Genomic DNA, 24,191 nt, shown 5'->3' with positions numbered 1-24,191 from the left:
CCAGCTGTTAAACTTCTGTCTCCTGCCAGAGAACTGGCTCCTCAGAAATTAGGGATCCGGCCTCTGTTAATCTAGCTGATCTGCTTGGAAGCCCGTGCTGCAGCAGCCCCTCCCCATCCATTTTCCTCCTCTCCTCCAGTGACTCCAGCTATAAATCTAGACCACCCCCCTACCACCCTCCACCATCCCCACGCCCCCTGGGGAGATGGCTCAGCGATTAAGAGCACTGACTGCTCTTCCAGAGGTCCTGAGTTCAAATCCCAGAAACCACATGGTGCCTCATAATCTGGGATCCGATGCCCTCAGAGCAACAATGTATTCATATATAACATAGATAAATCTTTAAAAAGAATCTAGCCCCCCATTTTAAATAAGCGAGCTGCCCTCTGACAGTCTTCCAGGTGGCTCATACCTGAGTATCCACTGCTGCTGAAGACCTTCCTCTCCAGCTCCTCTGTATTCCGAGACTGCCGCTGCCCAGTGGGCAATTGGGGGAGAGGGGAGGCACAGTTGTTCATAAAAGTACTCCTTAAGAATGTGTACTCTGAGGCTGGAGAGATGGCTCAGCAATTGTTTGCTGCTCTTTCAGAGACCCTGAATTTGATTCCCAGTACCCACAAACTCAAACCTCAAAACTCCAGCTTAATGGAGGTGAGTCTCTACAAGGACTCCATGCATATGCATATACCAACACACAGACACATACGTAAAAATAAAGATGATTTAAAATGTATATTTGGTTGTACAAACCTTAAATCAGGAGGCAGGTGGGTCACTGAGTTTGAGAACAGTCAGGGCTTGTCTCTTAAAACAAACAAACCATATATATATCATATATCACATATCATATGTCATATATCATAGATATATCATTAAGAGCAGAAGTCTATACTATACACTGCTTCTCCAAGGTCTTGAGATCACAGAGGAAAACACACACTCCAGCACTGGACAGAAGAGGGCGACATTACTCAACCAGAAGACACAGCAACATAGGTTTTTGTCATTAACAGGTGCAGGTACCAATGGCCTGCACAATCCTTTCGTGTTGCCCAAGGAAAGGCCCTGTCCTGTCCCTGTAGAGGTCATAACTAGCAATGGAGAAGGTCAAATGCTATGTAATGTACTGACAGAGGCAGGAAAGAAAAAAAAAAGACTATACACAGAGTCTGACAAAGCTCCCTTTGAAAGGTGATTGATTGGTCATGCCTGTAATCACCACAGGGAGGAAGCTGAGGCAAAAAGATGTTGGCAAGTTCCGGTTGTTTGCTGGACTGTAGTTATTTGAGGATAGCTTAGACTTTAGTGTCTGCCTTAAACAAACTAACAAGAGTCCAGCAATACTAGATGTGAGGACTGTTTATCCGTAGGTGAGAGTTCCAGGCTCCGAGACCTATCTTATGCAGTCTGGTGGGAGATATAGAGCGATCCTTGGATGTCTCTTACTATGTCGTATAGCACAAACACCTCACCTGTTCATTCAAACAGTGTAGCAAAAATTATCAAGACCCAAATCACTGGTGGCTCTGTCTCTCAAGGTGAAGCAAGTACTTAGTATGCCCTAGGTCTTTGGATGGATACACAGTGTTCTTGCAAGTACACACTAGCAAAATTGAGAGTATCAAATGGAGTGCTACGTACACTGACACCGACTTCAAAAGCATCGAAATGACGTGGTTTTGTCTGTTTTGTTTCTCTGTGCAGCCCTGGCTGTCCTGTCCTGGAACTATATTTGTAGACTTAAACTCACAGATATCCTCCTGCCTGTCTCCTGAGTGCTCTGTGAGAGGATGCCTGGAAACAGGATGTTGTGAGCTGGTGAAGTGCAGGGGTCCCAGAGCCCTTGGGAGAGCATTACTGGGTGTTTTGAGTTTCCAACGTCCACTGGAAGGTGAGATCCGTGGCAAAAGATGGCCAGGCAGAAGTACTACACTGCCGTGACTCGGATTCGAACCGAGGTTGCTGCGGCCACAACGCAGAGTACTAACCACTATACGATCACGGCGAGCCACGTGCCCGGCGACGAGTCTTCATGCACTTGCTCGGTCCTGGTGCTGTTGGCTGAGCCTCAATCCAGTTCCGTCGGGTCTTGCGCTGCCCTCTGCGTTTTCTCCTCGCTGGGCGCAGACGCCCAGACTGAGCTGCCCGCCCTGGTGAAGCTTAGGCCAGCATCCTGTGCGAACCGCGGAGCGTCTCTGCTCGCTTCCGACCTGCCTGTCCTGCCTGTCGTCCGGCAGAAGTGATTGGTCCCCACTGCGTTGGGAGCGGCGCTGAGTGCACGGTGGATAGTGAGAGCAATTGCTGCTACCTGTGAAATCAATGTAGAGTTCAAGTTGACGCAAGACTCCAATGCGGAGCCAGGTAGAGTGGCACACACCTGTAATTTCAGCACTTGGAATGCAAGAGACAATAAAATCAGGAGTTGAAGGTTAAAAAGTGAGTGCCGGGGAGCCTAGGATACTTGCGACCCAGTCAAGAAAGAGGAGGGAAGAGGAGGAAGCAGCAGCAACCACTAAACCAAAATGTGACACAAACCAACGTCATCAGAAAGAAGGAAACCTCAATTAAGAAAACGCCTCCATAAGATCGGATGGTAGGCATGCCGGTAGGGCTTTTTCTTAATTAGCACTTGATGGTGGAGGGGCCAGCCCATTATGGGTGAGGCCACACCTTGGCTGGTGGTCCTGGGTTCTGTAAGAAAGCAAGCCGAGCATGTCAAGGGGAGCAAGCCAGTAAGCAGCAACCCTCCCTGGTCTCAACGTCAGGTTCTGCCTCCAGGTTCTTGCCCGGCTTGAGGTCCTGCCCTGACGGCCATCAGTGATAGACTTGGACAGGGATGTGTAAGCCCAGTAAACCCTTCCTTTTGGTTATGGTGTTTCATCACAGCAACAGAACTCTGTCTAAGATAGTCTGGCTGGGCAAATAGGGCCTGGGCTGTCCAGGAAAAGCCAAATAACCCCCACCATGGGTACTGGGTTCAGCGGGACAAGAGTGACCCCCACCATGGGTATTGGGTTCAGAGGGACAGGAGTGACCCCCACCATGGGTACTGGGTTCAGCGGGACAAGAGTGACCCCCACCATGGGTACTGGGTTCAGAGGGACAGGAGTGACCCCCACCATGGGTACTGGGTTCAGCGGGACAAGAGTGACCCCCACCATGGGTACTGGGTTCAGAGGGACAGGAGTGACCCCCACCATGGGTACTGGGTTCAGCGGGACAAGAGTGACCCCCACCATGGGTACTGGGTTCAGAGGGACAGGAGTGACCCCCACCATGGGTATTGGGTTCAGCGGGACAAGAGTGACCCCCACCATGGGTACTGGGTTCAGCGGGACAAGAGTGACCCCCACCATGGGTATTGGGTTCAGCAGGACAAGAGTGACCCCCACCATGGGTATTGGGTTCAGAGGGACAGGAGTGACCCCCACCATGGGTATTGGGTTCAGAGGGACAGGAGTGACCCCCACCATGGGTATTGGGTTCAGAGGGACAGGAGTGACCCCCACCATGGGTATTGGGTTCAGAGGGACAGGAGTGACCCCCACCATGGGTATTGGGTTCAGAGGGACAGGAGTGACCCCCACCATGGGTACTGGGTTCAGAGGGACAGGAGTGACCCCCACCATGGGTACTGGGTTCAGCGGGACAAGAGTGACCCCCACCATGGGTACTGGGTTCAGCGGGACAGGAGTGACCCCCACCATGGGTATTGGGTTCAGCGGGACAAGAGTGACCCCCACCATGGGTACTGGGTTCAGCGGGACAAGAGTGACCCCCACCATGGGTATTGGGTTCAGCAGGACAAGAGTGACCCCCACCATGGGTATTGGGTTCAGAGGGACAGGAGTGACCCCCACCATGGGTATTGGGTTCAGAGGGACAGGAGTGACCCCCACCATGGGTATTGGGTTCAGAGGGACAGGAGTGACCCCCACCATGGGTATTGGGTTCAGAGGGACAGGAGTGACCCCCACCATGGGTATTGGGTTCAGAGGGACAGGAGTGACCCCCACCATGGGTATTGGGTTCAGAGGGACAGGAGTGACCCCCACCATGGGTATTGGGTTCAGAGGGACAGGAGTGACCCCCACCATGGGTATTGGGTTCAGAGGGACAGGAGTGACCCCCACCATGGGTATTGGGTTCAGAGGGACTACCCCTAAGAGGGAAAAGCCTTGCCCTGGTCTTAGAGGAAGGAGCAACCACAGTCCAAGTAAGGAGTCGTGTGTGTGGATTGGTCTGCGATGATGCGGCATATTCATAAAATGGAAGGAGACTTAGCAGGAAAGTTGGGGAAACACCAAATTAGGAGCTAATGGAACGAACTGAGAATAACAACTACTAAGCCCAGAAACGGTATAGCAATTATTTTATGTTTCCTTTTTTTTCTATTTTCCTTTTGTTTTTAAAAACGAACAGACGGAACTGAAGCCTCCCTTTCTTCCCTTCCCCAAGTTCCTTTGTCCCACTACCTCAACAACTCAGTTAAAAACTCTGAAGGTGAAGGGAGCATAGGTTCCTGGAGGTGAGAGCAGCAGAAAGGAGCGCTGGCTCGGCAGAAGACACATCCCTCCTGGTGGTCCTGCCCCTCTGTATGGGTAAACAATTGAGTACTGAAAGAGGAGGGAATGTGGCATTAAAAGAGAGCACTGGAAATACATTCCCTGACCGGGAATCGAACCCGGGCCGCGGCAGTGAAAGCGCCGAATCCTAGCCACTAGACCACCAGGAACACACAGAAATCTATTCGTTGACCACTTAAAGGAAATTTCTAAGAGTAAAGCCTCTTAGTTTTCGAAGGCGGCCAGGCCAGGCATTAAGCCTTCTCCTCCTATTCAAGACCATCAACATCATCATCATCATCATCATCATCTCTTCCATTTTCTGTCTCGGTAATGTTCTGCCTCGGAAAGCAATGGACAGGGAAGAGCATCTGGACTCCATTCCACACCATGTGGCACATTTCTTCCTCCTAGCCTCGGGTGGGCGAACTGTCGGTTTGACTCTGCGTGTAGTGAACCAAGTCCTCCTAACCTGGGAAGAGGCTCCTTTTCCTTCCCTCCCACCCCCATCACTACAACAGCCGCTCAAACTAAGAGTTCCAGGAACAGATTGGGATCGTTTTTTCTCACTGTGTTGGTTTCTCTGCCTGTCCTTCCCTGGCCGTGCTCAGGGTGGAATCAAGGCGACTGGACTACAGGAAGGAAGAATCCCTTCGGACCTTGGACATCTATCTCTCTCTGCCTGGAAAGATTTAAGCAGAGATAGAAGTTGGAAGTTTCTGGATCTAACGCTGAGGGAAGTGCTCCTGCTGCTGGATCACGGTCTCCACCGCACTCACACGGGAAGCCAGGTGGATTCCTGCGAGGAGGGGTTGCTGGAGGTGGGGAAAGCCATCTACTTATTCTTAAGGGCAACTTAAGGTCGTGCTCCTTAACCTTTAAGGTCCGCTTTCCATTCCTCTCTCTTCCTGCCTCTCCTATCTTCCTTTGTCTCTCTCAGAAAATTGTTATGTTCTGTTTTTGAGATCAATCTCATTATGTAGTCCTGACTTGTCTGGAACTTGACTCGCAGACCAGGCTAGCCTCCAACTCACCGAGTTCCACCTCCCTCCACCGCACCCCTCGTGCTGTGATTAAAGGCGCGCACCACCTATTGTTTTTGAACAATTACGTAGTTCAAGGCGGAGCCAGAAAATTGATTTTGAGCAACTATAACTGGTGGGATTGCGGACAAGGTCCTGCATAGAGCGCTTGGCTTGTATGGGAAAATGCTAATGGGTCAGGAGGAGAACAAGGTGAATTCCCTGGTGAATTCCTCAGGAAAGTCTTGTGCTGTGTCCAGTGCAGTTCTGGCTGCCTGCGAACACACCAGCAGCCATTGTGTGTCCAGGTTCTTCTACAGAAGCAAAGTGCTCGGCAGTGGAAGAGTGCGCCAGAGGCCGGGCAATCTCCCTAGGCCAAGAGACTGTAGCCCCAGCGGACCCTGGGCAGGCAGTGGAGAAACTCGCCCAGAAGAGACCGGCCTTTTCCTGGCACAATAGTGTGTAGAGAGACTCAACGCTCTGGCCCGCAGCCCCAACGGCATGAACCAAGAGGCCACACCGGTGCGCAGTCCCTTCCCTGCTGATGTTCTAACTCCTACTGCAGCAGGAGTCTCCGAGCTGGGACGTCCGAACCCAGAGTAACTGAGGCCGTCTGTGATCCTGGACGCCGGGTGGGGGTCCATGTGGGTTCCGCCACCCGGGGGGGCGCGGTGGAAACTGCAGACACCGGCGTCCTGGAGCCTGTCCAAGGATGGGCACTTCCAATAGTGAGACCCTTGGCCTGGGTCCTGTCCCTCAAGTCGGCGGGCAATCCTAAATAGCTCTAGTCCTGGGCCCAAAGGGATTCCCATCACACTGGCTTGTTTTCTTTTCTCTTGTCCCCCACTAGCTTATGAATAATATCCAATCATGCCTTGATGATTGCAGTGTTAATCCCACAAAGGAGGAGAAATTCACCGACTCAAATGGCCAAATTAGAGCCAAGTGTTTTTTATTCATGAACAGAGGCTGTCTTCCTCTAAGCCAGGGGTTCTAGAGATCAACTCTGGACATGGGGAAGATAAGTTTCTTAGAGGTCGGGGGTAGGAAGTTTCCAGATCCGGAGGTTGGCAGGCAAATAAGTGGGGTTCACAGAAGCAGGACACAAGCATAGGGAGTTGGTCGTAACCAACCCCTTCAACAGTCTTCTGTGATCTGAGTGACCAAGTCACCACAGAAAACAATCAGGTATTGGAGGGCTCTGAAGTGCCTTAGGTTTCCATTCAAAATACTTAACATAGTGTCTGTCTGTGTACCTGTGCACTGTGAGAACCCCTCTTCCCCCAGTTTAAACATCGGAGACAGCTAAGAGAAAGTTCGATTCAAAGTTTGTCCCTTTCTTTGTAAACAGGGAACATGATACACCTGGAAACACTGCACCAGGACTGGGCACCACCCCTGGGGAAGATACATTTACAGAATGGGCTCAGTTAGAACATGATACGAATGCCATCATGTGACAGTGGTACACCCATCTCTCCACTATCAAATTAAACATCTGCAGGAGCCAACAAGGATATACTGGCTTCCACCGCAGTTGTGTTCACTTTAAAACTATTATCTGGGAAAATGACAGGAAGAAAGGGGGGGGTGTGTGTGGAGGAGGGGAAAGAACCTAGCTGCATTGAGATCTTAAGAAATTCAGAGTAGTGGGGCGGTGGTGGAGCATATCTTTAATCCTAGCACTAGGAAAGCTGAGGCAGGTGGACCTCTGTGAGTTTGAGGCCTGGTCTACAGAGTGAGTTCTAGGCCAGAAGCAGGAACAGGAAGAATGGGGTGGGAGTGGAGGAGGAATATATTTAGAGTAAGTGTTGGCCAGAGGGCTCAGCAGTTCTGAGCACTTCCTGCTCCTGAAGAATGTTCCTTACTAGCGACCACACCAGGCAGTTCACAACTGTCTGTAACTCCAGTTCAGGGAGATTTGACACCCTCTTCTGGCCTCTGACAGCACTGCACATATACAAAAATAAGATCTTAGCCCAGGGTGGGGTCACATGCCTTTAGTCCCAGCACTCTGGACAGGAGGCAGGAGTTCAAGATCAGGGGCTGGAGGGATGGCTCAGTGGTTAAGAGCACTGGCTGCTCTTCCAGAGGTCCTGAGTTCAATTCCCAGCAACCATATGGTGGCTCACAACCATCTGTAATGGGATCTGATGCCCTCTTCTGGTGTGTCTGAAGATAGTTACAGCGTACTCATATACATAAAATAAATCTTTTTAAAAAAAGAGTTAGAGATCAAACTAACTACGTAGTGAGTTCCAAGATAGCCAGGGCTGTATCGAACAAAGCAGAACACCTTATAAATTTTTAAACATAATCTTTTTCATATATATATGAAAAAGAAATGCAGAATTCGGCCTGTCTGGGTGTGGTGGTGCATGCCTTTAATTTTAGCAGCAGCTAGCAGATCTCTGTGAATCCCAGTCTAGCCTAGGCTACAAAGTGAGCAACTGTCTCAAAAAACAACAAACAAGGGGCTGGGGATTTGGCTCAGTGGTAGAGCGCTTACCTAGGAAGCGCAAGGCCCTGGGTTCGGTCCCCAGCTCCGAAAAAAAGAACCAAAAAAAAAAAAAAAAAAAAAAAAAAAAAAAAAAAAAAAAAACAACAAACAAATCACAAAAGAAACACAGACAAGTTCTCCACTCTTGCTATCCTACTGGGTCCAAAGATCAACCCCAGTAGTCCGATGTGTGTGCATTGGGACCAGCTCAAAGCAGCCTCAAAGCGGCGGCAGCAGGAGAGGCAGACTTCCCTTTGGGTTTAGAATCCTCAACTTTAATCTTACAAGTATCCAAGCCTGAACAACGAGCCAACAAAAAGTACCCTAAATGTGTATCTGTAGACCCAGGGGAACAACTCAGACTAGCCTCAAATTCCTGACCAGCCTGGGTTATTTCAGGCCTTGTCTAAAAAACCAAATTAAGTGAAAACAACAGTATTACGAGTGTACCCTCCCGTACACTTACATAATAGATATAATATAATAGATACCCACTCCTGAACACAGCTTTGGTAGGGGGGATTATTAACTGTTGACTCTGATCCTGAGGGAAGGGGTCTTGGCATGGTTTCTGTATCAAGAGGTGCGTGTATTCAGTAGACACAGTTAAAAGGCTCGTCCCTGGGTGGGCTTGAACCACCAACCTTTCGGTTAACAGCCGAACGCGCTAACCGATTGCGCCACAGAGACATATGAATCTCTGGTAGGTTGACCGGATGGTGAGGGAGGGCTCACCCGGTGCAGCGCTCAGTCCCGGCGGCTGGCCACAATGCTCACTGGAGTCAGCCGTTGGGGACGAAACTGGAATCACCAGACCGCACGCCCTGCACCCAGTTCTCGAGCTCGCGCGACCGCAATGAACTGCGCGCGTGCTGCTGGCACCTCCTGATGCTGAGATCCCGCTGATATCCAGAGGTCGGGGCCACCAGGGACTCCAAGCCGGCGAGGTCGCGGCCTGGGCGCCCAGAGATAAAGAAGCCTACTGTGCTATAAAGGGTATGATCTTTCGCAGACCCCAAGCAGGTACCGACGACGAGGAGCTGGTCACTCCAAGTGTGTGCTGGAGCCACGGAGCAGTCGCGGTTTGGGCAGGTGAGGTGAGTGTAGAAAAGGCCGTCGGTGGAAAGGGAAGACAACGAGGGGAAGGGAGGGGAGGACAGAGTGGGAGCCACCCTTTCAGGTGCTGAGACGACAAAGACCCGCGAGAGTGCAGGTGTTTGTTCTTTCAAAGTAGTTTACACAGCTATGTGTTCCAGAGGTGAATTGCTGAAGGCATCAATCATCGACAGATCAGGTACTGAAGAGGATGAGGGGAGTCTACGGCCAATCACTCAGCAGTTTTTCTCTAAGGGAGAAAAACTTAATTCTCTAGGACTAGCAGAATAAAAAGGGAGAACGCGCGCGCGGTTGGTTGATGAAGAAAGGCTCCAACATTTTACTTTTTTTCTTAGACTTTGTATACCACCTAAGACAAAAATTCTTTACGTAAGAGAGCCACAAGTTTTGTATTATCCAAAAACAACTACCACAAAAACATATTCTTCAAAAGATTAAAATCATTAACAAAAGAAAATTATATGACTATTTATTAAATGTTCCTTTTTTGAAACGCTCACTTAACATTTCCAATCTTTCTTTCCACAAATCCATCTTAACCCAAAGCAATAATTCTTTTGTTACTAATTAACAAAGTTTAAGCAAGCTAGTTTTTCCGTGTGCTAGCTGACGACAGTTTGTATTTACCAAGAAATAAATAATTTATTATATGTCTTATTCTTTCAAACCTTGTTTAGATAAACTGGCGAATCATCAAGTTTCTATTCTTGTATTTATTCTTATATACACAATAGAATCATTTACTTTTTCTTCATGCCTTACCTTTTCATGGTGCACACCTATGAACACATCCTTAGATCACAAGCTCCAGGAACGGAGACCCAACCTAGAGTGAATGTTTTCTTTCATCATTAACCTGTTGCAAGCCCATTTCTCCCCAAGTACATTTATGTGTTTGCAATGCATGAGAGCTCACTGCTCCTTTTCTAACCTATGTATGCAGTTCTCATTCTTCTACAAGGCAGGGGGCACACTCTACTCTTTTTTTTTTTTTTTTTTTTTTAATCTTACATCTTCCTGGCAAAAACATCTAAACTGTGGGACTTTGAAAGGCAGCCTAGTTCCCGGTTGAGCTAAGGTTAGAAACCCCGGTGACCCTGAAGGGACAGAAGGAGTTTCACCTGTTTCCAGGTACCAGCTTCCTCTCACTAGCCACAGACACCCCCCCCCCTAAATTTGTGGCCATCGGTCACGTAAGGGCAACGCCCCAAGCCCCTCCACATGTAGAGGACAGGTCGAGTAGCTTCAAGACCGACCTCCATTTTATGAGGTACCTAAAGGCTTGGCCAATAAACTTTCCTTCCCAAACACCCTTCCCTGCAAAAGGTATTTAACCTCAGGCCCTCCCTGAGAAATTGGGTATGGTTTTACACATCCACTTTCCGCCATGACAATAAATGCCTTAAAACCATGGACTGCCTCTTTTCATCGGACCCGCCGTGGAGAACCACAGAGACAGGTCTTCGCCTACAGAGCCGCCGTCTATGTTCCCAGCCACCAAGCCTAAGCTCAAAACTGCCAGCCGTCAAGCCAAGAACTTCCCGGAGGAGACCAGCTGGAGCTCCCCTTTTCCCTCTCAGCCCCGGACTAGATCCAGCCCTCGGACCCCCACTCCATTCTCTGCTCTTCCGCGCCGTCCAGCGGCTCCTGGATGTCCAAGAGCCTGAGAACCAGACAGCCCCCGCCTCGTTGCAGGCCCGGGGACCTCGCCACCCTTAGCCAGCTCCGGCTGTCCCGCGCCTCAGAGCGGTGTCCCGGGGCCTCCCTACAGCCCAACACCCGCCTGGTGACAGTGTGGGGTAAGCGTCAACAACCACGTCCCGCCTCCCCAGGCTGTGCCCTGAGTCGGACTCCGGACCCACAACTCTACACTAAACCATCTCCTTAATCTTCCTTATCAACTACCCTAACTTCCTAAAACTAAAACAACCCAAGAATTTTGTAAAATCATTAATTCGTTTAAACACTATTATTTCGTAAAAGTTGATCTTCATATCGATCTGTAGAAAAATTGCTCAATAGAATGGGCAGTCACACCATCCTATAGGCAGTGAGGGTCTCCCAGCAGCCAATCAGACTACGCTACATACAGGAGGAACATTAGCAATGACAAACGTGAGCAGGCGTAGCAGCAGTAAGAAGCTATCCAGAGACAACCCCACCCCTACCCTTCACCCCACCCCCACCCTTCAGCCCCACTTTCCCGAGCTGTGCCCCTCAGAGGTACATTCAATGCCGCCATGCAAAAAAAACAAAAAACCAGTGGGCTGTCTCCGGGAAGGTCACTTGCCCACCGCGGTTCCTCCTGTATGACATATGCCAGTGAATGTTTGCAGTGTTATTGAAAAACATTTTTTTTCAAAATACTAGCGAATACTCTACAATTTAATCTTAAATTTATTTTATTGAGATAAAAATCTAACCATGTGGTCGACACCTCTGTCTCCTGCGCGGGCTACATGTCGGCCAGGAGATCCCCGTAATAGATCTCCATAATAAACCTCGCCTTTGCTTATTACATCAAAAAAAAAAAAATCTAACCATGTAGCTCTGACAGACCTGGAACTCACAGACATCTGCATGGCTTCCTCCTGAGTGCTGAGATTAGCGGTGTAGGCATCTAAACCAGGCTTCTAATCAATTCTTAAAAGTGGTTATTGCTAAGTGACTCTTTAAAATAAGTCAGAAAATAATATGCCTTTCTAGTCTGACATATGGAGAATTTTAACACACACCAGTATGGTCTTGTGAAGACCCACCCTGCCTCGTCTTAGGCTTGAAAGCCATCTTATGGTGAAGACAAACTGGCTTCATTCCTATTTATGGTTAAATCTTTTTCTCAAGGATTGGGCTATGCCCCACCTGCAACCTTAGCTACACATGGCTCTGTACCGCTTGTTCTAGAAAACAGCAGCCTTGCCTTTGTTTCACAAAGTAATAACCATCTCGCAACCCTACCTGTGTTTCAAAACTATGTTATGATTACCTGTTGTTATGACTTCCTTGTTATGTTCCACATCTGTAACCCACTCTTTTTTTTTTCCCAGCCCAGTCTCCCGTTTGGAAACCCCCTACCCCCGAACTATAAAAACCTTGTCTTCTCGTGTCCAGTTGACCTCTTGAAGTATGCCCTAGGGGAGGAAGCCCATATACAGGAATACAAAAGCTTGCTTTAATTAATTGTTTGCTTTAATTAGTTTGGCCTTTTGCGTCGGTGGTCTTTCTCTTCACCTTTCTGGGATTAACACTGGCTTCAATATCTTATGTAAACCTTTAATTTAGCTGCTTGCATTTAATTTTGTTTTTTAAGCATACATTTGTTGTAAGAACAACAGAACTCACCGGAGTTACACAAATGTGTATACATTTAGAAAAATATGAAGGTTCCCCCCTCCCTCTCCATTGCTGACCCACTTTTATGTTACAGGAAGTGGTGGTGGGCCTTTGTTGCTGCTAGGTGGCCTAGCAAAGCAGGAACGTCCAAATTCTGCTCTTGGTATTCCTGGGTGGTCGGGGAAAAGGGCCAGACAAGACCACTAAAACCACCTATTGGAGAAATTTAACACGGGGACCGAAGGGAGTGGTGGCCGAAGCAGATGATGGAGGCGAAATGACTCTTAACTCTGAGTTGAGTGTACTTGAAGGTGAGGATGAAATGCAGTAAACCAGACTGTAAGAAAAATCTGGGTAGTAAAGCCTTTCATAAACAGCCGAGGAAATGCTGAGACAAGAAGCTATGTGGGTTCCATGGTGTAATGGTGAGCACTCTGGACTCTGAATCCAGCGATCCGAGTTCAAATCTCGGTGGGACCTTTAGTGGTGAGCTATTTTCTTTCACTTAAATGTGAAGGAAAGCTCTTAGGTCCTAAACCGGAGCAGTGCAGAGAAGAGGAAGCTGCCCTATGCACAAGGGAACTGTATGTAGCAGGAAACGTGCCCACAGCCTTTGGGTCCTCTGGGCACTACGCGTTGTTTTTTTTTTTTCCGAAGCAGGGAGCAGAGAGTTGTCCTCACACCACACTAGAGTGAGCCCATCTGCATCATAGGCCACCCACTGGACCCCAGTTTATTGAATCCCTTGGTCGCTGGCTCCTGCATAGTTGAACAGTCGCCCTTGAGTGCCTGGATACTGGGTCTCCAGCGGTGCAGGCTGGAGCAGAAGCTGCAGATGCCTTTCCACACTTGGCCTATTTCGCCCTGGATGTTGCTTTAATGATTGCTTTCAGGTAGTGCTGTGAGGAGAGCTGTACCTGAGCTCCCCCTGGGAGGCCCAGGCAAGAGTCAGTCAGCCTTCGCCTCGGAAGCTTCCCGGCTAGAGCCAGTCTTGATTCTGGTATAGGCTCAGGTTGCTGTTCAGAGGTCTCGGATGAGTAACTCCTTGCTGGCTTCCCTGGCGGGGCCTACGGAGGAAAACCACAAGCCCCAAGTTCCCCTCGAAGGTGGGTTTGAGAGCCTTTTGTGGAGAATGAGAGAATCAAGGAAAAGCAATAGTTATCAGAGATGCATTCCAACGACTGCATTCATGGATAATGGCATTTCTTAGGGGACACGTTGAAGAGTTCAGAGAACTGTGGTTTTCATACAAAACATTGGATATAAAAACGAGAGAAAAAGTATATTGTGTATACAAACTCGCATTCCTTTGTATAGACATAAGCATTTGAGGTTAACCTTCATAGTCACTTGTATCACTATTTTGAACTCTGTATGATGTGCAAGATGTCACATATGTGACTTCAAAGGGGTTGCGACCCACAGGTTGAGGACCACTGCTCTGGGGTGTGCATCTTCGGTGTGATGGGTTTGGAACACACTGGACCTAAACATGGCACCTTGGTACATTAATCATGTTACACAGAAGCCGGAAGGGCATTCACTCCTCCCCCACCTTTCTCCCTGGAAGCAGGTGCCAAAGACTCTCATGGGAGAGGTGCTGCTGCTGAGCAGTTCGTAGGAGACCAAGGCCTTCCGTATTGGAGGTTCTCTGTCTAAGAGGCAGATTTAAAGGGGAAGTAAACAACAGCTGTTCTAACAGGGAGTTCAGACACAGGATGCTTTTTAAAAGGGAAATGAAGTGAAACAGTGCATCCTGCAAGGATGTTCAAGCAATAAACAACTCAATAGCTTCAGGAAGTCCCTGAAACTGACCAGATTCTCTAGGGCCCTCCCTCCACAACCATATACATATGCTGTGAAAACTGCAGAGAGACTTTCAGACCACCTGAGCCGCCTGGCAAGCACACTGCCCTACCTGTTGAGCTGCCTGCAGGTTGTGCAGTGCACTCCAGGCTCCCAGCTTTTGTGAACTGCCGTCCATGCTGTGAAGGGCTTTGATGATGAGCTGTCCTTGAGTTGTTTCTGCTTCTGTAAGTAACCCCACCAAATTCGCTGGCTAGGGTATGGCCTTGGCGGTTTCCCCACTTTGGTTTGTTCTCTGTTCCCTGTCTGAGATGATTTGCTGTGTGGACGTGAGTTTACAGCTCTCTAAGACAGTGGTTCTCAACCATCCTAAGGCTACTACCCTTTAATACATTTCCTCAAGTTGTAGAGATTCCCAAACATAGAATTGGTTTGTGGCTACTTCATAACTGTAATTCTGCTACTGTTATGAATTGTAATGTAAATGTATGATGTGCAAGATGTCACATATGTGACTTAATAGGCATTGTGACCACAGGTTGAGGACCACTGCTCTAATAGTTCTGTCAACAGGAGGGGCCTTCACTAAGATTCAGAGAGGGAGGAGCATCCTTATCACTGGAGACAGGAACACAGGGGTGGGGTGGGGAGTTGGGGGGTCGGGGGTGGACAGGCAGCCTGGCTGGGTTGGCTGGGTTTCCCTGAGTGTTAGTAGTGCGCCCCGGACCTCTGGCCCTAGCGTTGCTTCTGTACAGCCTGCTCTTCATCAGAGCCCATGTCTGAATCCTCTGGTTTACCTGCTTCCTCCCTGAGACGGAGGCTCTCCTGTCCTGAAAATGAACTTGATGTTAGGTTGGAAGCCTGCTCATTCCCTGCCTCCCTCCCAAGCTAGGAAACCCCATCTGCCTCCTTTCCCCCTACCCCACCCACAAAGAGAAAACTCCCCCGAATGCTTGGAGAAAACTCCGGGCTAACGTGTCATCACTCCTCTGAGTTTCCAGAAACCCACCCAGGAGTGCCCACCCTGGGGCTCAGTTTGTGACCGTGTATGGACACATTCCAGCTCCTAGATACACATCAGCATCCCGCACCAATGACCCATAAAGACCCCTTGCTTTAGCCTGGATGTGCAGCTTCACTGACCTCCACCTGTGAGGTCGGTGAACCCACCGAGAGCTGCCTCCTTACCAACCTGCCTTTATCTATTGCAATCTGGTCCAATCTGGCCTCTGCACCACCTAGGGAAAGAGAAAGCTCATCACTGAAGAGCAGGCGGAAGACTGAAGGCTGTAGCAGGTTCTCTGAAGGTCCTGAGGAGCAGGGCTGCTGGGAACTCAGGTTCTGGGATCCCCCAGCCCAGGAATGGCTGCTGCACAGAGAAGACAAGTGTCCTCTGTGTCACAGGGTGTGCAGCATGAATAAGTGCTGAGATGTAACCTAAATACAATCGGTTTTATAATGTCTTGTCTCTGAGGCGTTGTGCCCCAAACAGGAAAGCTCCCATTCAGTGGGTCCAGGCAGTGTGCCGGGTGCAGCCACCACTGAAGAGTTGTGTGTTCGTCCTTAGCACAGGTCTGTGTCATGCCAGCCTGCTTCGTTGACTGTGAGAGGGACAAGGAGAGACAGGCCCAGAGACACACCTCACAGTAGAGATAGCAAAGGCTGAGAGATTGGAGGAGATGAGATGCAGGAAAGCTGAGGAAGCCAATGTGGAGGGCAGGTGTGTGGTCAGGAGGGAATCCTGAGAGTCACAGAGATGCATGGAGAGATGTGGGCAGAGAGCAGGGATCCATACAGGACAGCAGCAGTGACGTTGGAAAGGGGACAGAGCCCAAAGGAAATGATGGGAAGAAAGAGGATGAGGATGGACAGAAAGGGCAGGTGTCCGTGGGGAAACAGTAAGCCATGGCTCCCACTGTTGGGTACACAGAAGAGGAACACAGGAGTGAAGCCAAAGAGGGCAGAGAGAGACTGGGGGAGATGGAGACCCAGTAGGGACAGAGCAGGTGCATCTGGTTCTTAACAGCCTGTCCCCATTTTGTTCTCAGCCCTTGGGTCCTTGTGGTCCTAAGTGGTGGGTGAGCAGGGTTTTGCTATGAAAGACCACCAGGGTGGGGAAGACCCCCACTCAAATCTCGAGACGACGCAACCCCCAAGAACTCACGAGAAACCAGTCTTGATGTAATGAACAAGAGGTGTATTTGAGGCACCAGAGCTCTGGGGACGACACTTATCTCACACAGGAGACAGAGGAGTTGACCCCGAGCCCAATTAGGGGAAGGTATTTATAGGGAAAATTACATAGGTAGTTGGCAACAGTCACACAAAGCAAAGCAATTTCACTAGTTTGTTTACATTGGCACACATGATCTAGCTTGGGCTCAGTCCAACTCCAAGCTACCCTGCCTCTGGGGCGAGCTGACCCCAACTCTTTTTTTCTCAGGACTGGTAAATCAGGCCTTATCGAGGCCAGATGGCTTACATCAGGTCAGGTCTTAACGAGGCCAGATGGCTAATGTTCAACCAGGCCTTATCGAGGCTGGATAGTTTATGCTGAGCTAGGCCTTATGGAGGCCAGGTGGACTACTTTCCCATAACATGTGATGTTATTCTTTGCTGTGAGGTGGACTGGCCCTCACAGCAGGGTCAGTGGAATAGTTTAAAAATCTTTATTCTTTCAGTTATACCTGTGAATTGGGAGTCTAGAGAGCATCTGCTGGGATTTCTAGGTCATTGTGGACCAGAAAAAGGAGCTGTAGCAGAAACCCATGCATAGGAAGCAACAAAGAACATTCATTCAGAGCACTTCCCAGTGGGTGATGGGGCCGGGAAAGGGCTGTGAGAGTCATGGCTCCAATGTGCGATTCATATAGTTTCCCTTCCTCTGCATTTGTGCTCCGTACTTTCTCATGTCCTGTCTGTCTCTCACGTGCATCCCTCGTGGGTAGGGGCTTCCAGGCTTTCTGGCCACTGAGTTCTTTGAGATCCTCATCCCGAGTCTTCTCTCTGTCTTCCTCCTTTGCCACAGTCTGTGCTGGAACCAATGATCTTCAGCCTGGGCTCTGCAGAGGCAAGGTGGCCAGCAGACCCAGAGAGTGGGGAGCAGACACCTAGAAAATGAGAAGGGGGCCCAGAAAATGGGGGACAGGGACTTTAAGGTCTGGTGTAGGATAGATAGAAACCCAGAAGGCAGGAGCCAGGGAGCCTAAGAAGGAGCTAGAGACTTGAAAGGAGGGGAACCTACCCAAGGGAACTTGGTGCTCCCTTTTGCTAACTGAAGTCCTTATTTTCTCTGTGCACTAGGGGTCTTGGAGAATGGACCCTATACACAGAAAAACCTCCTTGTTTAAAGAAAGACTGTCCTAAGGGACACACTGCCATGTAGCATGGTTAGTGGCTCTGGGACTTCATGAGTGAAGTGTCAGGAGAGCCATCAAAGACACACACCACTTACAGAGAACAGCTAAACAATGAAGATGTAGTGGCCTGTGTTCGTAATCTACTCACTTAGAAAGTTGGCTCAAGAATGTTAGAAAGTCAGGGGCATCATTGACAGGTAAGAACAGCCTGTGCTACCTGAAGTCCTGTCTCAAAAACAAAAAACAGAAGGGGCTGGAGAGTTTAGTTTCCAGTACACACATGGTTGCTCACAACCGTCTGTAACTTGGTGTCTTACGGTTTTATTGCTCTGAACAGACACCATGAGCGATGCAAGTTTTATAAAGAACAACTTTTAATTGAGGCTGGCTTACAGGTTCAGAGGTTTGGTCCATTATCATCAAGGAAGGAGCATGGCAGCATCCAGGCAGGCATGGTGCAGGAGGAGCTGAATTCTACATCTTCACCCAAAGGAAGTCAGGAACAGCCTGAGCAACCTCAGGCAGCTAGGAGGAGGGTCTCCAAGCCCACCCCACAGTGACACACTTCCTCCAACAAAGCCATACCTTCTAATAGTGCCACTTCCTGGGCCAAGCATATGCAAAAACCATCACCTGGTTTTCAGGGCATCTACTTTTGTAGACATAGGACAACCATGCGGTACATACACATCCATGCAATGTACATATGCACACACACACATATATACACACACATGCACACAGATGTGTGTGTGTGTGTGTGTGTGTGTGTGTGTGTGTGTGTATTCAGTGCACATAAGATAAAAGTAAACTTAAAAATAAAACATAAAGGGGTTGGGGATTTAGCTCAGTGGTAGAGCGCTTGCCTAGCAAGCGCAAGGCCCTGGGTTCGGTCCCCAGCTCCGAAAAAAAAGAAAAGAAAAAAAAAACATAAATAAGGCTGGCTATGGTAGTTCACACTTGTAATCCCAGCACTCAGAAGGCAGAAGCAATCAGATCTTCGTGAGTTCAGTTCCAGCCTTGTCTATTTAGACAGTTCTAGGCCAGTCAAAGGTACCTACTAAGACTCCTTCTGAAAACGATGAGGAGTCAGATCTACAGTGTAGTCCACATATCCTGCTTTAGCCCAGATCTATAAGGGGCCAGGAGGAGGGAAACGGTGGAAGAGAACAGGAAGTTCCACATGTGTCCTTAGATGAAATGACAGTTAACTTAATTTTAAAATTTAAAACCATGATAGGAGCTTGACTTGTGGCTTTAGCCTATAATCTTCGAAGCCTAAGGCAAGAGGATCACAAGTTCAAGGCCTGTGTAGAGCAAGTTCACAGCCAGCCTGGGCAATTCAGAAGTGTCTGGCTATTGAATAAAAGATAAAAAGAGGGGGCCGGCGGCCAGACACAATACTGGCCATTCTCAGCAGCCGACATTTATAACTGGAAACAGCACAACCCCCCTTTCTCTAAGGATCCGGTGGCCCTCACCGAACTAATAGAATCTGTTTTACTTAATAAATAAAAAAAAAAAAAAAAGAGTTGGAGCTCTGAGGAACAATGCTTTCCTCACAGCATGAGGGTGGCCTTAAGGTCTATCCTCACTATAAGAGGAACACAGTTTAGGTAGAATTTAGGATTGTCGAGATCTCTCAGTAAGTACAGGTCACCGGCCAGACTACTTTGTCTTCTGAACTTCACGTGGCCATCACACATACGAAGATGAATGAATAATTAATTTAACACTTCTTTAAAGGTAGATTTTTTTTTCCCTAGTCTGTGATCATACCACTCTGAATTCACCCAATCGCCCCTGATGTAGGCAGCTAATCTGAAGCTGACCTGGGTAGCAAGCAGAAGAGTTTGAATCCTCAAACCACTCAGCTTAGCCTTAGTTACAGTAACTGAAAGGCAGGGATGTGAGAAAACTGGAGAGATCCACAGTGGCATGGGATTTGAAAGAGAACCAAAAATTGGAACCAACGGCAGCTTAGCTCCCTGAAAACATGCCCAGAATCATTGTGCCTTCATACCACACTACGAAATGTTAACTGTCTTTACTTAAAACCAGAGAAAAAGCCTATAATAGGTGACAACTTGTCACAAATGCTCTTATTATAAGCTTATTATATGCTGGCCTCATTATATGCACCTTATACAGAAAGAGACCATAACGAACCCTCCATACTCCCACCACATGAAAAGTACTGATCTGGGTCATGATACGTGTTAACGTCGTCGTCTTTTGCAAAAGTGGACTCATTTAGCGAGTGCAGTTGAAACCAATCAGGAAAAGCATAAAGGTGGCAAGGTTTTTCTCTGTAGCACCTGACGTTGAGAAACGGCTTTTAGTAACAGATGGCCCGAGGAAAATAGTATCCCAAAGAACTCGAAAGGCCGGTTCGGTCGGTTTGTGGAGAAGGAGGCTAAGGCCAGTTACCCTCCAGATAGGGCCTTAGCTTCCTTCTGGAGGGAGAATCTGGAGCCCACAGGTGCCTTGAGCCGGGAGAGCAAGTCGGAGCTGTAGGAGAGAGCTAGCCTCAAGAGAAGGAGCCGTGTGCTCTGAATCGGAGGGGCTGATAAGTTCATTCGTCTCAGGGGACAAACATACTGCGGGTTGGGGACCCTGGCCTGGTTTCTGAGAGGGGCGGAGAGGCAGCCAGATAGGGCTGTGTGTCTGCGTAGTCTAGGAGCCTAACTGCAACACGTTGTTTATCCGGGCAATCGAAGGAAGGGTCTGGGACATGTTGAGCATCGTTAGATTGGAAGGGCATTTTTCGTTCGGTCACCCCCAAGCATCCCCTCACCAACCCTTAACTCCGCTCCTAGATCCTGTCCGGGCGGGATCTCAAACCTCACAGTCGGGAGGGAGGGCAGAGGTAGGAAGACCTCAAAGAACAAAATCTTCGAGTCTTCCAAGTGTACTAGCTGCCATCTTTCAGTTTATCTAGGGAAAAGGGGAATCGACTCTTAAAAGTCAAAGATGTCGTAGGTGCTTGTCTCTTTAGAATTGGCCTCAAGTGGCTTAAGCAAGTCTCAACCTCAACTGGGGTTGGGGAGATACGCAACCTCAATATGTGCCTTCGCTCCTTTTCCCCGGCTCTCCCACAGTCATAAGACTGCAGAGCTTGTGACAAAGGTGACAACAGGGAAGACAGCTTAGGAAGTCTTACTTTCTCATACCAGAAATACCAGGGGAGAGCGCGAACGCAGTCCCCCACTACCACAAATTATGCAGTCGAGTTTCCCGCATTTGGGGAAATCGCAGGGGTCAGCACATCCGGAGTGCAATGGATAAGCCTCGCCCTGGGAAAACCACCTTCGTGATCATGGTATCTCCCCTGCCAGGTAAGTATGCTTTCCCACCGCACAGCCCCGACTCACGGACGCCGCCACTCCACTCTTAACGCACGGTCACTAAGCTACACACGATCGCCATACCACCCCCTGTCTCATTCGCCATACCTGTGCTCCTCTGACACCCGCGGACCCGCGCTCCCTTCCTCGCCGCGACGAAATCCCTCGCGTTTCCGCAGAGAGCGCGGACCCGGCAGACCCTGCGCGCCTCTCATCTGCATAGGCCACGCCCAGGTGACATCAAGGATGACGTCTGGTCATCTATCTTTCTGCGCCTTCCTGGCCGCCTTCGGATTCTTTGTTTGTAGTCTACGATTGTAATTTCCAAGCATTTTCACCTGATCCTTATTTTTCCCCCTTTGGGAGGAGGAGGGGGGGGTATCCGTGTGGCTCCGGCTGGTCTGGATCTGATGCAGCAGAAACTTCCAAGTAGAAAAAATTAGTGCTCTGAAGGTTTACTAATAACTAGGGCTCGAGACTTGGTTCCCCGAGGTGGAGGGGAGGAGGAGAAGGAGAAGGAGATGGAGATGGAGATGTCGCTCTGCCACCTCCTTTTCTGCATCTCATCTGTATAGACCACACGCTATCCCTGACCCAGGGGAGACGCCGCTGCAGCCGCCGCCGCCGCCGCGGCCACCACCACCACCACGGCCACCATCGTCACCCCACTGCCCCTTTGGCTTGTTGAACTTTACTGCTAGCCTAGAGATGGAGTGTTGAAGGCTCCTAGACACATCTTGAATTATGTTATGATGTCATTCTTAAATCTGTTTTAGATCTTGGCCTATCCAAGGATGGGCTTCTTGTCTCTGCTCTGGCTGCAGCTGGACTTCTTATGCACAAATCAAAGGTTAGCCTTTAAGTCACGACCACAGTCTTCTCTCTTTGCCACCGACAACATCTGCTAACATACAAGGGTCTGTGAACACTACCGGCTTTCAGAGTTCTCTCTCTCCAGTTAGCTTTGCTAGAAGATGCTAGAACCTTCAACATTTTATACTGACGACTCTCCATTTCTTTCTGCTGGCTTCTGCCACCTATCATATTGGGTTCCAGATTCTAGAGTCGGCCTCTCTGGTCTATCCTAGAGCCTAGAGTCCGCAGTGTATGTCTGCCTGCTGCTCTAACTAGCCCTGTCTCCTGACTTACTTGGAGCCTTTCTCCCTGGTTCATGGAGCCTGCTATACTTTCTGGTGAAAGACCCCCAGACTTGGGGAGACTCTCGCTCCAGTCACGGGTTGAAGTACCCCCAGGAAACACGAGAAGCCGGTCTTGATGTAATCAACAAGAGGCAGTTTTATTTACGAGATCTCGGGCTGACACGTATCTCACACAGGAGATTGAGTCAAGCCCCGAGCCTCTCTAGGCAGGAGCTTATATAGGGAAAACCAGGGGTTTCGTGTGAATACACATAATCGGCTAATACAAAGGGTGCACAGTTACTTTTGGCATGGAGTTACATCAACAAAGCATACGTGTAATCTAGCATCTCAGCAATGTGGGCAGGGCAACTCATCTCACTGCAGCAGGGGGATGACCCATCCTCAGGGAGTGAAGGAAGGGGAGGGGGTGGCTCCAGATGGCCAGTGTCCTTGGGAGTTGATAGTCGGGCCAGTGAGCCCTATCTCAAATTCTCTCAGGCATGTCTGGACTTTGTTCATGACTAACTTTTAGAAATTTTAACCCTTCACTGGGTCCTCAGTGTCTGGGCAATGCTCTAGTGAAGATTCGCTCCTCTCTCTCTGCTGGAGCCGGCCTATTCCTTTCCTCCTCTCCCTCGGAGCTGCCTATAAAGCCCCACAGCCTCCTTAAGCCCTTCTGGGCCTCTGTGACCTTGTCCCTCCTGTCTCTCAGCTCTGTCCTGGAAGACACATCTTCTCTGTGCCCTCCTGGGCTTCTTTGTCTTCAGCTCCCACTTGGAGTTTATAGAAACTTCCTCCTGCAGAGTTAATTTTGTGACACTTTCTCTCTTCTACCATGGACTCAAATTTTATTAAAACCTCACTCCGTTTTCACAAACAGCTTTTCGTTGGTACAGTTCAAATGGCCACAGTTGTCAGGCTTAATTTTCAGTGATGGGACTTCTATCTCTGCACAAACAAATGATAAAACCTTTTATATTCTAATTAAAGACTGAAGGCATCCCAGATGGGAGATGTGGATTATTGGTAAATGCTAGTATAGCATTCATCACACCTGCCCATCAGGCACAACCAAAATACAGGATACACATCCCACTCTCAAACTCTAGACATAGACATGGTGGAAGAAACTGTCCAAAGCTCCTCAGACTTCTCATGTCCCTAGGATCCCCCATTATTAATAATCTTGGTCCTGCTTCCTTTCATATGGTCTCTTGTTTCAGACCATAGCCTCTGCATGTCAGCTACTGAGCTGTTGGGAGCAGCCTTCATGTTAGATCAGAGGCAGCTATACTGTAGCCTTACGTTAGATCACAGCAGCTACACTGTAGCCTTACGTTAGATCACAGCAGCCTTTCCTAGGCCTGCACCTGCAGTTCTGCTTGAACTCAATATAGAACAAATCTGGTTGTCAGGTCGCTTAGCACTGGTGGTCAGGTCACTAAGCAACCCACCCTACTGTTCCTCCCACTGACCAATTTACCCAGCCAACATCCTGGTCATCGAGCTAGGCTCATTCCTTTGTGGTTACCTAACCCCTCCCCACATCCTGCTTCTACCTTCCGCCTGAGAAAAAGTCAGCTTGATCAGACTTTTGACTTGCTGTCTGTTCTTTGTATCTCTTGTCCCCCGTTCTCCCCCAGGTGGACTCCAGACCCTGGTCCATTGCCCTGCAGGACAGGGCACTGAATAATGTTCTACCTGACTGCTTTGGAGAATGTTGCTTGTGTGTTAGTCCCAGGTCAAACTCACTACTAGTTTGTGGTCTTGCCCATTGTCTTATGAAATTCTGTCACTTTGCCAATTGTTAATTGCTCTAAGCCAAATGCCTCTACCACCCCTAGCTTTTCCACATCTCTCTTTTAGTTGTCACAGATCACTTTAACTCCCCCAGGAAGGCACTTTGTGGGTGTAGTAGAGTTTGCAGACCCTAAGAATGCTTTAATCGTTACTATTACCACCCGTCCTCCATGTCCAAACATTCACAGGCAGAAACCTCCT

The 24,191-nt window shown here is 49.0% G+C and overlaps 1 long non-coding RNA gene and 5 other non-coding genes across 6 annotated transcripts; 1 reads left to right on the top strand and 5 right to left on the bottom strand.

Annotated features, from left to right (window-relative positions):
* Positions 1–1,933: 1,933 nt before the first annotated feature.
* Trnah-gug1 (transfer RNA histidine (anticodon GUG) 1) lies at positions 1,934–2,005 on the bottom strand. The gene has a single exon. It is a non-coding gene; the product is annotated as a tRNA-His (tRNA).
* A 2,658-nt stretch (positions 2,006–4,663) lies between these two features.
* On the bottom strand, positions 4,664–4,735 carry Trnae-uuc3 (transfer RNA glutamic acid (anticodon UUC) 3). The gene has a single exon. It is a non-coding gene; the product is annotated as a tRNA-Glu (tRNA).
* A 3,968-nt stretch (positions 4,736–8,703) lies between these two features.
* On the bottom strand, positions 8,704–8,777 carry Trnan-guu4 (transfer RNA asparagine (anticodon GUU) 4). The gene has a single exon. It is a non-coding gene; the product is annotated as a tRNA-Asn (tRNA).
* Positions 8,778–12,944: 4,167 nt separating this feature from the next.
* Trnaq-cug2 (transfer RNA glutamine (anticodon CUG) 2) lies at positions 12,945–13,016 on the top strand. The gene has a single exon. It is a non-coding gene; the product is annotated as a tRNA-Gln (tRNA).
* Positions 13,017–16,518: 3,502 nt separating this feature from the next.
* LOC134485657 (uncharacterized) lies at positions 16,519–21,223 on the bottom strand. Its single transcript, XR_015676580.1, has 2 exons — positions 21,157–21,223; positions 16,519–17,452 (listed from the first exon to the last, which is right to left on the bottom strand). It is a non-coding gene; the product is annotated as an uncharacterized LOC134485657 (long non-coding RNA).
* On the bottom strand, positions 20,884–21,047 carry Rnvu1-27 (RNA, variant U1 small nuclear 27). The gene has a single exon (XR_015679555.1). It is a non-coding gene; the product is annotated as a U1 spliceosomal RNA (small nuclear RNA).
* Positions 21,224–24,191: the final 2,968 nt, after the last annotated feature.

This window comes from Rattus norvegicus, chromosome 2 (assembly GCF_021556685.1).
Source record: "Rattus norvegicus strain SHRSP/BbbUtx chromosome 2, alternate assembly SHRSP_T2T, whole genome shotgun sequence".
Classification (NCBI taxonomy): Eukaryota; Metazoa; Chordata; class Mammalia; order Rodentia; family Muridae; genus Rattus; species Rattus norvegicus.
This window is presented reverse-complemented; position numbering and strand designations above follow the sequence as displayed.